General features: G+C 44.4%; 1 protein-coding gene and 1 non-coding gene across 4 annotated transcripts in view; one reads left to right on the plus strand and one right to left on the minus strand.

Moving 5' to 3' along the window:
- The window catches only part of LOC126336675 (transcription initiation factor TFIID subunit 3-like), a 40,900-nt gene that overhangs the window by 4,473 nt on the left and 24,234 nt on the right, over positions 1 to 12,193 (plus strand). The window lies entirely within an intron of this gene.
- Positions 7,007 to 7,079, minus strand: Trnaa-cgc (transfer RNA alanine (anticodon CGC)). The gene has a single exon. It is a non-coding gene; the product is annotated as a tRNA-Ala (tRNA).

The raw sequence follows: 12,193 nt of genomic DNA on the forward strand, positions 1-12,193 counted from the left end.
ATATTATTCTCACAAATAGCAATCAAGAAGGTGAATAAATCGCTAACAGCGCTCGCAAACAATTTAGAAACATATGTAACCCACACTAGAGAATGCTGCCACGTAGTCCAATACACCTGCAAACAGAGTCCATTTTGAATGTGCTGTGCCCCTGTGACTTTACACAAGACAACAGTTATGTCACAAGGTGAAACAAAATTCCTGTTCCAAAACCTGGAAAGGACAAACATCTCCCCTCTACTTGCCGCCCCATATCTCTCACGAATAGTGTATGCAAGGTTTTAGAGCATATGGTGAATTGCTGTTTAGGCTGGTGGCTGGAGTCCCGAAACCTTTTAACACCTGTTCAATGCTGTTTCTGGGGCTTTTGAGGCCAGCTACCCCTTTTCATTCGTGAATTTATGACAGAACACGGGTTTAAGGTACTGGTGAATACTACTACTCCCGTTCTTTCTCTGAAGCAAACGGGGTGTCCCAGGGTTCCATGGTAAGTGTTGTACTGTTTGCTATCACCATAAATCCAATTGTGGATTGTCTCCTTCCCAATGTCACAGGATCCCCCTTTGTCAGCAATTTTACAATCTACTACAGCTCTCAATAGACCAGCCTTCTTGAATGACATCTTCACATCCACTCGTGGAGCATCGAATCCGGCTTAAGATTTTTTTCCCAGTAAGACCGTCTGTGTAAATTTTTGGTGTCATACGGAGTTTCCTCTGCCTTCCCTACATCTAGTCCTTGTTGACCTTCAGTTCGCACACGTCGCCAAATTCTTAGGATTTACATTGGACAGAAAACTGTGCTGGTCTTCCCACGATTCATATCTTTCAGCTCGCTGTCTGTGATCCCTCAACACCCTCTGTTTTCTGAGTGGTACCTCCTGGGGAGTGGACTGAATGGTCGTCCTCCACCTCTATCGCACCTTAGTGCTCTCAAAATTGGACTATGGAAGCATAGTTTACTCCTCTGCATGGCCGTCAATTCTTCGGCATTTCGACTGTGCCATCCACCGTGGATTGCTTTTAGTGTTTGGAGCTTTTTACACCAACCCCGTGGAGAGCATTTACACTGAAACTGCTGAACCTCCACTGTCCAACTGGCGAGCTGTACTACTGTGTCATTATGCTAGACATCTGTCTTCCATGCCTGCTCATCTGACCCATGCACTTTTTTTCGACGCCTCCTTGGATTTTGGGTATGCAGGGGCTGCTCGTCCTCCCTTCTATCACTGGGAGTCTGTTACGTTCTCTTTCCTTCCACTTTCCTAAAACGTTCTTGACAAATGTGGGCATGATGCCGCCTTGGCTTTGTCCCCGGACCTGCCTTCTCTGTGACCTTTCTCAGCATCCCAAGGATAGTACCTACCTCCCCCCCCCCCCCCCCCTAGTTTATCATCGGGCATTTGCTGCTCTGTGCACACAAATGGAGGATGCCACATTTATTTACACTGACGGCTCAAAGACCACATTTGGTGTTGGGAGTTCCTATATATGTTTTGGCGGCACACCTATTAGATTTCGGATTCCCGACCAGTATTCAGTTTTTACTGTGGAGCTTTATACTGTTCCGCAAGCTGTCCATTTCATCTGTTTGCCATAAGTGGCTACAGTATATTATACTCATGGATTTGCTTAGCTCTCTTCTTAACCTCCAAGTTCTATTCTGTCCACCCTCTGGTTCACCGGATTCAAGACTGCCTCCACTAGGGGAGGGGGGGGGGGGGTCATCTCTGTGGCATTCCTCTGGATCCCAGGGCTCGTTGACATCTGCAGAAACGAGGCAGCCCATATAGCGGCTGCAGTCTCTCTCCCTCGACCCACTGTTTGCATGGTTCCCTTTGCCGATCTGCAGAGCGTCTTATGTCGTGGTGTTGCTCTTTTATGGTACACACATCGGTCTACACTTCCCGATAATAAATTACAGGATGTAAAACCTCTTCCCTGTGATTGGACCTCTTCCTCCCGGACTTGTCATTGAGAGGAGGTAATTTTAACTGGACTCCAGATAGGGCACTGTCTCTTTAGCCATTGACATCTTTTAAGTGGCGATCCTTCCCCGCTTTGTACTCACTGCTCTCAACTGTGGACAATGAGACACCTTTTACTTCGGTTTTTTTACACTTTGCTGAGTCACAGAATGGGCGCTTACGACCATAGCAGTTTTGTGCCCTAAAACCGAAACCAGAAAAATTTCTCTTTGCCCCTTTGTTGCTATGCTCTTTGAGCTAATTACAGTCTGTTTGGATAACTGATATGGGGCCTATGAACGTGCAATTATGCCACATGGACGTCTTCATGTCCTGTTCTGAATCCATCTGAATACCTTAGTCGGCATCACGTTATGCTGACTAAGATGTTAAACTCATAATGATACATTAGTTGTGTACACTATATGTTTTTGCAAAAGATTCCCTTGTAATAGCATTACATTGTGATCATGTATTGTAGTGTGACAGGATGTTGTTATCCCCTTTCAGTGTTAACATCTAATGTGGGTAGTATTTAATTGTATAGCATTCATTAGTTGTGAATGTTCAAGGTTACTTTTTAAATTATGTGTTTAGCACTTTTTTCTTCTTCTTTATCTCATATGGTATTTTGTTGTACAATTTTATTCCCTGATAGAAAATGCTGTTTTGAGTTTGTTTTTCCTGTATAAATGTAAGTCCAAACCGAATTTTCTTTCTTGTTCACCGGGAGTATTATTAATGGAATGTTGAGTTGTGTCTTCCTTTATATACTCAACAGATTGGTAGATCTCACTTGGTGCAGTAAGGATACCTTCTCTCCCCCCTCCCCACCCCCCCCCCCCAAAAAAAAAGAAAAAAATCTGTGCAGTAAGCCAGACTACTGCATCCAGTTATATTCTTATGATCCTTTCAAGCAGTTTAAAAATTGTCTGTATTTTGTGCCTTAAATTTCCATAGCTAAGATATGAATGTACGTTAGAATATTGTGCAACCGCAACATTGGGTTTTAAAAACTAATGATAGAACTGTAACAACATAACATGCTGATGAAATTCTCTTTTACAATTTTTTTATGTTCATTCCATGTTGTTATTGATATTTGTTCCTAAAAACTCTGTTCATTGCGGTACACAATCTGTAGGTTTCTCATATATGCCTAATGCAAAACAAGAGTTATTTTTCTTCATTGTGCAGAAGTGCCTACTATTTGTATTCTTTGTGTTAAATGTTAATTTATTACATACTGCTCAATTGTAAACTCCTTCAGAGGTTCATTTGTTTTCTCTTATAATGTGTCTGCTATTTTATCAGTCACTATGAAATTGAGATCATCAGAAAAATAACTCTATCTCCATGTCTGATCCCTATTGCTTCATAACCTGGGTTGTGAGTAACTAAATCCACTTTCCCTTCTTCCCTTTCTCTCCCCTCTCTCCTCCCTGATGAAGGAACATTTATTCCGAAAGCTAGGAACTTAAATTTTCGGTTGTTTTTTGTGTTTCTATCGGCTGTACTGAGCTGAGGTAAGTACTGGCCAGCCCCTCTATCTCTTTGTTAGTAATTGTTTCACCATAAAAATTGTTATTGTTATATATTAGGAACAGAATTAGACTCAGTAAACTACTGTGAGGTCTAAGTAAACTATCATGAGGTACACCTATGTTTGTGTCTTTCTGGTCTGATAATTGTTTAACTAAAATATTATCAGCAGCTACGATGTGCACCCTCTCTGCTAATTTCCACAGAGTTTTTCAGGTAAGACTGGAACAACAGTTCCCCATACCTTTTACCCCTATTGCTTCTTGATTTTTAGCAGTATTTTGTGGTCAACAGTGTCATAAACCTAAGACGAGTCTAAGATATAAGACAAGTCTAAGTACATATCTTTAACACAGTAATCCTTGTCAAGGATTTTGACCACTTTTGTTAATTCTGTAACTGTCGATATTGTTCTCCCACTTCAGAAACCAAACTTTTATTTGTTAAAAAGGTTATATTTATTCATGCAACCCACTTTTCAGAATGAAGACCACAGTGAAAGTGCATGTTTGTTAATGAGGCTCGCAAGCTGTTGATGCACATCTTCAGCACAAAGACTGGAACCTCGTCCATGCCTGCTAACTTAATTTCTAAATTGTCTTCCTGACTTTACACTCTGTGTAAAACATAATTGCCGAGCTAGGTATATGTGTCATTGTGAGTGCTACACGTGTATTGGGAAGATTTGGCTGCAAGTTCTGTGGAGAACTAGAGAATTATTCATTTAGAAAATCTGCTAATTCCTGAAGATTTGCTTTTATATTGCCCTTATCTGTGATTTGTATGTTGTTATATTTGTCTGTCATTCCCAGTGTCATGTTTTATGACATACCACGCTACTTTGTTTCTGTTTCCAGCAGAATATATTTATTTCTGATTTTTTAAACAAGCCGTACTCTCATGTATGCTTTTTTATAATTGATACTTACCAAGGGCATTACAGACGTGTCAGATTCCACCTGTCTGCATTTACCCATGACATCATTAGTATGGCAGAAGCAGCTAGTTTCCTTGTATACAAAATGGTGACAGTGACGTCACTACATACCTGCGCCAGCAAATGCAAACAAAAATAAAAATGACACAGTAACATGTCACCTAAAAAATAAAATGAAATTAATGGGACAATTGTGAAAAATTGTGGGTTTTGGGCAGGGACAAGTGTAACATACAATAATAGAAAATCACCGACCATCCCAAAACAAATGACATCCAAAAACAAAAAATTAAATTACGGCATTCCAGTACACCAACAAAACCACAGGAATCTATTTCTCTTGACCTATATAGCTCAATCACAGATATCTGTACCAAAAAACCAACATCTACAACTCAGAAAAGTGGAACCAAAACCTCAGCTCAAAAACCCAAATATCCCATATTTACTACTTCAATTAAAATATAACTGACTGTCCATAAATATACAACAGACAGAACACCACAATTACTAAAGAATGAAATAAAAACAAAAATTACTTATCAACAGACACCTCCGGCATCACCACATATGTTGGCCACAGTGTGCATGCATTCATACACACACCAGAAACAAAAAATAATCCCCTAAAACATCCATAATCTGCCACCCATAAACCAACCCAACCCACTGATATTGCACCTGGAAAAAACACCGCCAGCAAAGAAACACGAAAGTAAACCAAAATCAGTCACATCTTGCAAAAAAAAAAAAAAAAAAAAAAAAAAAAAACTAATAGCAGCCAGGCTCTGGTCCTCTTCCGTATGATCTTTGAACGCCACCGCACCCCATAACCCGCCCCACGCCCCATTAACCCCACAAACACCACACAAACACCCCATCCACCACACACACACACACACACACACACACACACACACACACACACACACACACACAACCCCCTCAACTAACCACACTCAGCCTATATGTACATTTCCCCACAGCCCTCAAAAAAATGTGTGAAAAATACAGTAATTATCAGGGATGCTCTCTGCCAGCAATACTCATCTAAATTAGATTACATGTTGGAAGACCCCATCACTGATTTAATTGCCACCCAAAATGTGTCTATACTGGTAGTACAAGCTCTAGTGTCATAATCCTTAAACTCAGTTCTGTGGTTGACTACTAAATGCTTACCTCTCTTCTCCAAACCCATTATAGTCAAAATTGAATCAGAAATATATTCCTCAATCAGACCCACCATTTCCCTCCTATGACCCTACAAAATCCTAAAAATACACTTTGAGTGTAAAAAGTGGTGTAACACTGCAGATTACTAATTAAGTGAAATATTTAAATATAGCAGTGGCGGTGAGAAAGGCAAAAGGAGACAGTGTCGGAGTGTGTGGCGTCAGGGCTGATGACACGCCTTGAAGTGTAGTACGTCATCTCTTGCTGGTGGTCCACTGCGAGCAGTCTCTAAGCGGGCAAAGTCTAGCTTCAGTGCTAAGAAATATGACCCCAAATCATTCCCCTTCCTGGCCACACCATGGGAGGAACGCCACGTTAAGGATGGCAATGAAGCTTATTTGCTCCGGTACCTCGTATGTACGAGAGTTGATTTTTCATGTCCATAAAGCCTCAGGTTTTTTTGGATCATTTGGAGGACAAGTTTGGGGAGGTGGAGGGCTTGTCCAAAAAGGTGCTCTGGGTCAATCATGATAGAAACAGCATCCTCTGTCTAGTCACGGGCATTACTCCTTGTGACAAGTTGGGGACGTTTCTGTTACCATCACACTCCATAAGAGCTTAAATATGGTTCAGGGTATCATATTCCACAGGGATCTTCTTTTGCAGTCTGCCCACGAGCTCCGCACCAATTTAGAGCGGTGAGGTGTTCATTTCATCTGGCACATCCATCAGTGTTCAAGGGATAATCAGGTTGCTACTGGTGTCTTCATCGTGCCCGAGAAGGTCAAGCTGATGGTCTACCGCTGTGACGTAAAGCCATATATCGCTCCACCAATGCAGTGCTTAAAGTGTTGAAAGTTCAGCCATATGTCTTCCCGCTGTACTTCGAACATCACATGTCGAGATTGTGGACGTCCATCACATCCAAATACTCCATGTGCCCTGCCTCCCATCTGTGTCAACTGCGGAGAGCATCATTCACCTTGCTCGCCACGCTGCAGGATTTTACAGAAAGAGAGGAAAATCGTGGAATATAAGACCCTGGACTGTCTGACCTACACTGAGGCTAAGAGGAAATTTGAGGGCCTACATCCTGTGGCTATGACCACCTCTTACGCCACTGCTACTAGAGTTGACGCCCCATCAGTTCCTCCCATTCCTGTCTCCACTCAGAACCAGAAGACTACACCTGCCCCCTTGGTGGTGGTGGTGGTGGTGGTGGTGGTTAGTGTTTAACGTCCCGTCGACAACGAGGTCATTAGAGACGGAGCGCAAGCTCGGGTAAGGGAAGGATTGGGAAGGAAATCGGCCGTGCCCTTTCAAAGGAACTATCCCGGCATTTGCCTGAAGCGATTTAGGGAAATCACGGAAAACCTAAATCAGGATGGCCGGAGACGGGATTGAACCGTCGTCCTCCAGAATGCGAGTCCAGTGTGCTAACCACTGCACCACCTCGCTCAGTCCCTTGATGGTGGGTGGCACTTCTCTCACTGTTGCTCCCGCACCACCTACTTCGGAAACACCCCCCCCCCCCCCCAATATAGGGGTACCAGTCCCCACTTCTGAGCCAGAGAAGCATAAGTATTCTTCGGCCCCTCTCACGAGGAAGGGGTCGCTTGGGTCACTCCCTTTCCAGGTTTCTGCTAATGGGAAAGATGACACCACCAATGGCTGAAACCCCAAAAGCAGCTGGTCGTAGGGCTACACGCTCATCCCCAGCCAGGGAAACCCAAGCAACAGTAAGAGAAATCCAAAAAGAAGGTCCCCCAAGACCAAGGGAATCCCGGTGGCACCCACACCACTGCTACCTACAAACTCTGTGTCTGCAGATGAGGTGGAGATTCTGGCGTCTGCTGAGGACCTAGATCTCGCTAGACACTCAGACAATGGAGGCTGAGCTACGGCAACTGTTAAGCTTTACACCTGCTTTCTGCATTGCCCTCCAGGATACCTCGTTCCCGGCAATGTGGACTCCTTCCCTCTGCAGCTGTAAGGGATACTACAGGAGCCGTAGCGACTACAATTGAGTGTCAGGTGGAGATTGCGATTATGTTCTGAAGTTAGTCTGTAGTGAACCTGTGCCCCTTCAAACCCCTCTTGAAGCTGTGGCTGCCGGAACAAGGACGATGCAGGAAGTAACTGTCTGCAGTGTAGATCTTCCTCCAGATGATTTAGTATTCCTGAATGTATTAACTGCATTGATTGACCGACTCCCTAAACCTTTCCTACTTTTGGGAGATTTTAACGTCCATAACCCCCTTGTAGGGTGGCACCATGCTTACTGGCCGAAGCAGAGATGTCAAAACTTTACTGTCTCAGTTCGACATCTGCCTCTTAAATTCTAGGGTCGGCACACATTTCATTGTGTCTCTTGGTAGTTACTTGGCCTTTGATTTATCAATTTGCACCCCAGGACTTCTCACATCTGTCCACTGGAGAGCACATTATGACCTGTGTGGTGGTGACCACTTCCCATCTTCCTGTCATTACCTCGGCAGCAGGCCCACGGACTACTGCCCAGATGGGCTTTAAAGAAGGCGAACTGCGAAACTTTCACCTCTCCTGTCACCATTGAATCTCCCCCTCACAGTAACATCAGTGTGATGGTTGAGCAGGTGCCAACAACAATCGTTCCTGTAGTAGAAAACACGATCCTTTGCTCTTCAGTGTGCCCTCGATGAAAACCAGTCCCTTGATGGTCACTGGAAGTTGCTGTAGCAATAAATGTTGGCGGGTTCTACAGTGGCACCCTTCTCTGGAGCCCCCTCATAGTCTTTAAATGTCTCCGTGCCCGCGTTCACCAACTTATCAAATGAGGGAAGCAGGAGTGTTGGGAGAGATACATCTCAACCATTGGGTGCCATATGTCACCTTCCCAAGTCTAGGCAATGATCAAACTTGTTTTCTGGTACCAGACTCCAACAGGTGTTGCCAGTGTTATCTACCGACACAAATGTGATTGCCGAGCACTTTCCTGAGGACTATGCTCAAGCCCCTGCATCAGAGAATTGTCCCCCCCCCCCCCCCCCCCCCTTTCCCCAGCCTTTCGCACTCTCAAACGGTGGCTGGAAGGGAAAGTCCTCTCGTTCACTACACGCCACAGTGAATCCTATAACACTCCATTTACAGAGTGGCCTTGCGTATTCCCCCAACACAGCTTCTGGGCCAGATTGGATCCACAGTCACGTGATTAAACATCTCTCACGTTACTAGAAGCGACATCTTATTATCTTCAACTGGATCTGGTGCGATGGCATCTTTCCGTCACAATGGCGGCAGAGCGCCATGATTCTGGTGCTAAAACCCTTTAAAAACCCACTTGATGTGGATATCTATTGACCTATCAGCCTCACCAATGTTCTTTGTAAGCTCCTGGAACGTATGGTGTGTCGGCAGGTTGGGTTGAGTCCGGGAATCTCGTGGCCTACTGGCTCCATGTCAGGGCGGCTTCTGCCAGGGTCGCTCTACTACTGATAATCTTGTGTCCCTCGAGTCTCCCCTCTGAACAGCCCTTTCCAGATGCCACCTGGTTGCCATCTTTTTTGACTTGTGCAAAGCATATGACAAGACCTGGTGGCATCGTATCCTTGCCACATTGTATGAGTGGGGGCTCCAGGGCCTGCTTCAGATTTTTATCCAAAGTTTCGTGTTGCTTCGTACTTTCCATGTCCAAGTTGGTGCCTCCCGTAGTTCCCCCATATTCAGGAGAATGGGGTCCCACAGGGCTCTGTATACTGTGTTTCTTGTTTTTTAGTGGACATTAAGGTGGAAGGAGTATATAGAGGGTCTATACAAGGGCGCTGTACTTGAGGACAATATTATGGAAATGGAAGAGGATGTAGATGAAGATGACGTGGGAGATACGATACTGCGTGAAGAGTTTGACAGTGCACTGAAAGACCTGAGTCGAAGCAAGGCCCCCGGAGTAGACAACATTCCATTGGAACTACTAACAGCCTCGGGTGAGCAAGATGTATGAGACAGGCGAAATACCCTCAGACTTCAAGAAGAATATAATAATTCCAATCCCAAAGAAAGCAGGTGTTGACAGGTGTGAAAATTACAGAACAATCAGTTTAATAAGCCATAGCTGCAAAATACTAACACGAATTCTTTACAGACGAATGGAAAAATTAGTAGAAGCCGACCTCGGGGAAATCAGTTTGGATTCCGTAGAAATACTGGAACACGTGAGGCAATACTGACCTTATCTTAGAAGAAAGATTAGGGAAAGGCAAACCTACGTTTCTAGCATTTGTAGACTTAGAGAAAGCTTTTGACAATGTTGACTGGAATACTCTCTTTCAAATTCTAAAGGTGGCAGGGGTAAAATACAGGGAGCAAAAGGCTATTTACAATTTGTACAGAAAGCAGATGGCAGTTATGAGTTGAGGGACATGAAAGGGAAGCAGTGGTTGGGAAGGGAGTAAGACAGGGTTGTAGTCTCTCCCCGATGTTATTCAATCTGTATATTGAGCAAGCAGTAAAGGGAACAAAAGAAAAATTCGGAATAGGTATTAAAACCCACGGAGAAGAAATAAAAACTTTGAGGTTTGCCGATGACATAGTCATTCTGTCAGAGACAGCAAGGCACTTGGAAGAGCAGTTGAATGGAATCGACAGTGTCTTGTGAGGAGTATATAAGATGAACATCAACAAAAGCAAAACGAGGATAATGGAATGTAGTCGAATTAAGTCGGGTGATGCTGAGGGAATTAGATTAGGAAATGAGACACTTAAAGTAGTAAATGAGTATTGCTATTTGGGGAGCAAAATAACTGATGATGGTCGAAGTAGAGAGGATATAAAATGTAGACTGGCAATGGCAAGGAAAGCGTTTCTGAAGAAGAGAAATTTGTTAACATCGAGAATAGATTTAAGTGTCAGGAAGTCTTTTCTAAAAGTATTTGTATTGAGTGTAGCCATGTATGGAAGTGAAACATGGACGGTAAATAGTTTGGACAAGAAGAGAATAGAAGCTTTCGAAATGTGGTGCTACAGAAGAATGCTGAAGATTAGATGGGTAGATCACATAACTAATGAGGAGGTATTGAATAGGATTGGGGAGAAGAGAAGTTTGTGGCACAACTTGACTAGAAGAAGGGATCGGTTGGTAGGACATATTCTGAGGCATCAAGGGATCACGAATTTAGTATTGGAGGGCAGCGTGGAGGGTAAAAATCGTAGAGGGAGACCAAGAGATGAATACACCAAGCAGATTCAGAAGGATGTATGTTGTGGTAGGTACTGGGAGATGAAGAAGCTTGCACAGGATAGAGTAGCGTGGAGAGCTGCATCAAACCAGTTTCAGGACTGAAGACAACAACAACAACAACAACATTAACGGTCTAGGAGCAGCTGTTGGGCTGTTGATCTCACCTTCTCTGTATGCAGATGACCTATGCATTTCATACTGCTCCTCCAGTACTGGTGTTGCTGAGTGGGGCCTACAGGGAACCATCAATTCACAAGGCACAGTCATGGTCTTTAGTCCACGGCTCCCAGTTTTCAGTCGCCGAATCATGCATCATGCACTTCTGTCGGTGTCATGTTGTTCATCCGGAATCAGAACTTTACCTTAATGATGATCCACTCACTGTGCTGGTGACATCAATTCTTGAGACTGGTTTTAGTTGCCCAATTGACTTGGATACCTCACCTTTGTAAGCAGATATGCTGGCAGTACCTCAGTGCCCTCCACTGCCTGAGCAACACCAACTGGGGTGCAGATCGCTCTAAGCTGCTGCAGCTCTACAGAGCCCTTGTGCAGTCACACCTTAGCTATGGGAGTCTGATTTGTTGTTAAGCGGCACCCTCAGTGTTGCGTTTACTCAACCAAGTGCACCACTGTGGCTTTCGCCTAGCAACAGCAACCTTTAGGACAAGTCTGGTGACCAGCATCCTTGAGGAGGCTGGAGTACCTCCATTGCAGGTTAGGCATGCACAGCTGCTGGCCAGTTACATTGCACAAGTTTATAGTTCTCCTGCACATCTGAATTACCATCTCCTTTTCCCACCCATGGCGGTTCATCTCCTGCATTGGTGGCCCAGGTCAGGGCTTCCAATTGCGGTTCTTGTCCGATCCCTCCTTTCTGAACTAGAGTCCTTGCCTTCAGCACCTACACTTGAGGTCCATTCACGTACACCTTCATGGTGTACACCTAGGCTGCAGCTTTGCCTGAACCTTTCACATGGCCTTAAGGACTCAATTAGCTCCGTGGCTCTCCCATTCCACTTCCGCTCGATTCTTGACATGTACCGAGGCCACGAAGTGATTTACACCGACGCCTTGATGGCTAATGCTCACGTCAGCTTTGTGTATCTCCATGGAGGACATATTGAACAGCATTGCTTGCCCGATGGCTGCAGTGTTTTCACTGCCAAGCTGGTGGATATATCTCATGCTCTTGAGCACATCCATTGATGCCCTGGGGAGTTGTTTATTCTGTGTACTGACTCCTTGAACAGCCTACAAGCTATTGACCACTGCTACCCTCGTCATCCTTTGGTAGTGACCATTCAGGAGTCCATCTATATGCCCTGGAACGGTTCAGGCGTTCAGTGGTGTTTGT

This window comes from Schistocerca gregaria, chromosome 2 (genome assembly GCF_023897955.1).
Source record: "Schistocerca gregaria isolate iqSchGreg1 chromosome 2, iqSchGreg1.2, whole genome shotgun sequence".
Classification (NCBI taxonomy): Eukaryota; Metazoa; Arthropoda; class Insecta; order Orthoptera; family Acrididae; genus Schistocerca; species Schistocerca gregaria.